This window comes from Melitaea cinxia, chromosome 9 (assembly GCF_905220565.1).
Source record: "Melitaea cinxia chromosome 9, ilMelCinx1.1, whole genome shotgun sequence".
NCBI classification, from domain to species: domain Eukaryota; kingdom Metazoa; phylum Arthropoda; class Insecta; order Lepidoptera; family Nymphalidae; genus Melitaea; species Melitaea cinxia.
The window spans coordinates 12,329,005-12,335,124 of record NC_059402.1 but is presented as its reverse complement, the minus strand read 5'-3'; the positions used below and the strand labels follow the sequence as shown (position 1 = coordinate 12,335,124).

The 6,120-nt window shown below is 31.1% G+C and overlaps 1 long non-coding RNA gene across 1 annotated transcript; it reads left to right on the top strand.

The window, feature by feature from the left end:
• Positions 1 to 5,055: 5,055 nt before the first annotated feature.
• Positions 5,056 to 5,871, top strand: LOC123656508. Its single transcript, XR_006743562.1, has 2 exons — positions 5,056 to 5,140; positions 5,557 to 5,871. It is a non-coding gene; the product is annotated as an uncharacterized LOC123656508 (long non-coding RNA).
• The last annotated feature ends 249 nt before the right edge of the window (positions 5,872 to 6,120 follow it).

The following is a 6,120-nucleotide window of genomic DNA, read 5'->3' as shown; positions in this document are numbered from 1 at the left end:
AGAAAAACAATATACTTACTTACAATAATGCTTAAAGCATTACATTTTGTTATTACAGCCTCAAAATTTTATCGCATTCGCACAAATAGAAATTGATTAAATTGGTCAATGCCACAAATGTGGATCATTGAAAAAGTGGGCTGAATGCCAAGACCAGACCAACTTTACGTTCTATGAAGTGATAAATCAAGTTTCATAAAATTCCACTTTGAGGAACTACGTAACTTAGATTGACTTCTTTGAAATTTTCTGATCAACTTTTGAATTAATCCAGAAGCCACCTTCTATATCTCTTTTACGGAGTGAAATCATGTTTAAAATTATTCAGGTAGACTTGACAAACTTATTGATCGATATACATGAAATCGATATATATGAGATCGATATACTCTGTTTATTAGTATTTGAAAATAATAAAACACTAAACTATAACATTATAAACTAAGAAAATTTTCGATTATAAAATTTTAGACATTATATTATATTTTAATATATTTCTAAAAGCGAAATAATTTTATCATGAAAAGCATGAGCCTAAACAATAATAATAAATTTAGTATTACTGCGAATTATGCAAACTAAAATGCTAAAATGTCACATCAATTACGTAAAACGAAAAACCCGTATCAGAAGGCATGAATAGAATTTAAAGAAATGTACGGATTCAGTTTTGTATGTATAAAACAGAATGATAGCAAATTGCATGTCATGCGCCCTATTTCAAAGCGAAACGAATGTCGCTTGCTATTTTCATTCACTTAAGAGCAACATCATACTATTTGCTCTACTTTTTGGTGTTCTTCTTGGGACCGTTAAATCTGTGCAATTATCTGTAAATTTGATAAAATAATTTTTTTATTAAAAAGGAGTTTGTAATAAATATTGAAAAAATATCTTGACTAATGAAATACTTTTCAATACATTTAAAATTTTCTACAAACGAATTCCTAACAATTTCGTTTACGCTTCGCTACAGAAAAGTTTCACAAAAATTGCTAAAATAAGTAAGATGATCACGTAGTAAACGAGAGCGAGAAGAATGCAGTATGAAATGCTTTATACTACATTCTTATTCAAATCTTTGTCGTCTAGTATACATCTTTTAAAAGGAATTGCAATAGTATCCGAATTGCTTTAAATATGATTATGAAACATTTATTTTAACACAGATTCGCCTTTGTTTGTCAGGTTTCCGCGTAATTTTTGATCTCGTGGCAATCCACGTGAAGGGTGAGTGAACAAGAACGATTGCGGGCTCAAGGAACGTAACAACTTAAGTCTCACTCAAAACTTTGTGTAATTACAATTTACACTTAACACTTTTATTCCTCTCTTCCCGTGGGTGTCGTAAGAGGCGACTAAGGGATAACACAGTTCCACTAGCACCTTGGAACTTAAAAAGCCGACCGATGGAGGTATAACCATCCAACTGCTGGCTTTGAAATACACAGGCTGAAGACGGGCAGCAGTGTCTTCGGTGCGACAAAGCCAACCCTGCGGTCACCAACCAGCTGCCCAGCGTGGTGACTATGGGCAAAACACATGAGTTCACGTCACTTTTGGCGTGAACTTGTGGAGGCCTATGTCCAGTGGTGGACTGCGGAGGGCTGCTGTGATGACTTTCATTCGTTTTTTATTCAGAAAGAGTAAAACATAAACATTCTTTTCAATTATCCTCCACAGTAAATTATAAGAATTCAATTTTAATATTGTATGAGATAAAAATAGCCTGAAGTTCCATTAATTTATCAATCCTCACAAACTGGCATTTATAATATTTATAAATAGGATACCTACATTAAAACCTATATTGTGATTCTATTTGACTATTTTTGAAGTAAGTCTTCCTTTGGCGCGATAGGGAAAAATGATTTTAGTAAATTTTTACGATGCGTGTTAGCTGAAGTTAGCTAGTCAACGAAGAAGAAGTTAGCAACGTGAAGTTAACTAGCCAATGAAGTATAACTTCTTACGTACATACATAAGTACAGACAAATTTTTTTGTATAGAGCTTAGAAATGGTTTAAAATAAACGTTAAAATTAGTAGTAGCTTGTAATTTAATTTACTATTTGCTTGCATCTACCTGCATACTAGTACTATAAATGCATAAATTATTTAATTCACATTGTAGACTTCAAATTTTAATATTGATTTGTTTGATTTGTTTAGATTTTGTTGGGATCATTTTAAGTACTTAAGTAGGTCTATATATTTTTATGCTTTTTTGATTTACACCGACAAACCTCCGATTAGAAACCATTTAATTCTGGACATTCAAATATAACATTCTGCTGGGATTATTTTATGCAGTTCCTTAACGTTTCATAATCCGTCAATTTAAGTTTAGTGTTTTATAACTATTTACAGTTTGCTACGGCTTGCTATTCTTATTTCGTTAATCGGTATAAAAGAGACACGACAAGGCCATCATAGGGCATTAATTACACCATAGTAACTTTTTCCTCTACTCATCTCTCCAGATAAATTTATGCAACGAATTTTCGAGAACAATCCAAAATTCCTGAATTTGATTTTAAATTTAGTTTCCATTCATTTTGCATTATAATGATAAATTGATGTACCGCTGCAGGCAAGCAATATTATTAAGATATTTAAAAGAAGAAAGGCACAGCAATGCTCCCCTTCTAAAGGAGAGAACTTAGTAAATATGTCTAGCATAATTTCCAAAAATCTTTCGTCATGTAGTCAAAAATTAGTTTAAAAACTGGTAACAGGCCATTTATATTATATTACTTGGCTTATGTAAAAGTTAAACTAACGCAGAGGAAATCCTGAGTTTATAGGTAATTTTACCGTTTTTACATTTCACTGAAATAATACTAAATCTTGATACATATCTCTGATGACGTTGTTATCTTGTTAAAAACAAATATGCTTAGCAGACAGAAACTGTATTTCAATGCATGAAAGATGCTAAAAGCAAATTACAAAAAATTTACATAGAAACAAACGTTAAAATATTTTTATATCTCTTTTATCTTTATCTTTAATTTCGTGGTAAGCGTTTTTAATTTTTCTCGAAACGCGCTGACATTCATTTTGGCGCCAATTACGGCACACTCTACTTCACTCCAGTTCATCTAATTAACGAATAAACTTTTCCGCTTTATAATATTGGCTTTGATTGTCAAAAGATAGACTAATTCGTTCAGTTTCATCCGTATTCTCGTGTAGGTGCAAACATTACTATATAGGAGATGTTACTATTTAGGAGAACAATTTCAACAACTATTGAAGTAGGTCTTTTTATTTCTATCATTTTTGTTACATTTCAAATGTGTTTTTCCCGCATGTCTTGCTATTCTGTTAACCCACTGATAGATTTTTATTTACTAAAAGTGTCTCGGTACATAAATAACCAATTTATGCCTATTTAATGTAACTATAAAGATCCTGTAATTTCAAATGTATAATATTAATCGTATTTCAACTGTATCTAAATATAATACATTAATATTGTCTTAACAAAAAGGAAATCTTTTTTTATTTAGTCTCAGTTGTTCAAAAAATATTTTCTGCGTATCATTTAAATGCAGATTGAATAAATATAACAATATTTTACAGTTGAAACGAACTCAAGATAACTGTCTTATAATGGGCATCGTACAAGAAATAACATTAAATTTGCATGTTATCGGCCATCGGAGCGAACGTCATAATTTTCATTAGGATGAAGTTTCTCGACTCGTTAATGAAATTCTGAACGGGTTTTAATTATTCTCAAGCCATTTTTCGAAGGAATATTCAAATTAAAAAGTTACGAAGATACAACTTATTTTAAGTATTTAACAACGGGTCAGCAATTTTACTCAAAAATCATATTAAAATTAGGTGCGAAATCTTAACGAACGGTGAAAAAAGTGTTTATTGGCCATTTAGTTCTAAAATTTAAAAATAAATCGAATATACATTTTTTATATTTATTTCGTATTAAAATTAATTATATTCTATTCCTTTTCGTAAATTTCGAACTTCATAAGCTAAATAAAATTCCTAGCTACAAATTATTTTAGAACATGCTATGTACATACATATACGAGTCATTTTCATGAGGTGCACTAATTATTTCGAAGTTTTGAATTTCAAAATAATGTGTCCTTAGAAAATGATACGCATTCGCTTCAGCCTGTAATATCCCACTACTGGGCATAGGCCTCTTTCCCCGTGTAGGAGAAGGATCAGAGCTTAATCCACCACGCTGCTCCAATGCGGGTTGGCGGATATATTCCCTACTATGAGTAACGATCGCTATCAGGTGTACATGATAACAACCAGGACCAACGGCTTAACGTGCTCTCCGAGGCACGGTGGGGAGGCCCACAAGATGCGCATTACATACATTTAATATTGTAGATGGTAACTAACTTCGCCATTTTAAGATTAAGAATTACATACTCCTACTGTATTTAAGCAAACATTGCATTTCATTTAATAGGACTACCGTTAGTTTCACAAGCATACTCAGATTGCATACACGTAGTTGTTGTTTGTGTAAGTTGTTTAGAGAAGTAATAATTAAATTGTCTAACGGTGAAAATTTCAGCATATTTATGCAGTTAAATAAATAATATTACGACACAAAACTGAAATGATAAAACAACACCAACATACGAGTACGTCACTTATTCATTTAATTAGTGCATATTTTGTAGTTCGCACTCGAAATACCCATGAGTAGACTTTGAAAGATAACTGTTTCCAAGTCTCATAGCCTCCACTAATGATAGGAAAGTTAGTAATAGTACATTTTTTGCTCAAAGTATCAATATTACGATTCAACCGGAAAATGTCGTCTCAATTGCGAACAACGTTCCACGCGTACATGATTTTAACACAAATTACATTTAATTTTCAGTTTTCAATTACACATTTAAATAATTACTTTTCAACTTTTACGTTGTAAATAGTTATGGTAGTAAAAATTGTAAAAAAAATTACATCAATCCAAAGGTGATCCATCCAAACATGATTTGATAATGTATCAACTTGTCGTTTTCTGTAATGTACTAAAATTGGCCTCCATCCAGCTTAATGTATTTCAATAGATTTTGCCCGAGAGCGCGTTAGAACATAAATACGAGCTGCTACGTGAATACAGTGTGCTGGTATATTTTAAGGTATCAGAAAATTACGTATATTGAATTACAAACCTTAGTTGCTTTCTTTCACGTTAAATAATTATTTACTTATGATGTTTCGAGTGTGTCTAATAACAATTTTAATTGATTTTTGAATCTATCAGAACTCGTGAATAAGATCAGAAAGTCATGATCATGTAATAGACCTATAGCGTATCTGTTAAAAAAAACATCGCAAGTAAATCTGTATTCATTTTTAAAAAGCTATTTCTGAAATATGTCCTTATTTTAGCGGAGATTAGTAATGGATTAAGCTTTGGCCCATATATAAAATTCTAACTTAAAAAAGTAACGATTGAATAGTTTAGAGTGTTGATTGTAACAGTCCATTGTTTCCCAAACCATACATAAGTATGATCTGTCTAACAAAGTCTGTAAGTGGCCCTCACATACAGCGTTATGTTAATGAAGAAACGTTTGGCGGTATCCCAAGCCTCGATGCCACTAGAGCAGTTTATACTCAACAGCGCGAAATGCCTTTTAAGCGGAAAGCGAAGCTTCCAAAGAGCATTAGGAATAATTCCAGGAAGATGCTTGATGCTGCCGAATATGTGCCAAGTCACTTTTCGATTGGTCGTAAAGTGGTACTTTTCAATGGCATTAACAATATCGATTGTATCGAAGTATGTTGTTGTTTAGGTATTTTTATTTATATGTTATTGTTTGTATAGTATATCGAATATCGAATAAAATACAACTTATTCCAAGTATAATGTGTTTTTCATTTTTTTTTTATTTGTTTATTTATTTTATTAATTACAATTTAGAAGTTCCTTTGTTTTGTTCTTCCATTTTTATTACTGATATCCTTATGGCGTAATTATACTTTTTTTACACGAAACAACTTAAAAAAAGTAAACAAAAGTAAAGTAAAAAACTTAAAGAAAGTAATCAAAAGTAAAAATAAAAAATCTGTTGCTATTCATATAAAATATGTAATTTATAATTAAATGAAAAAT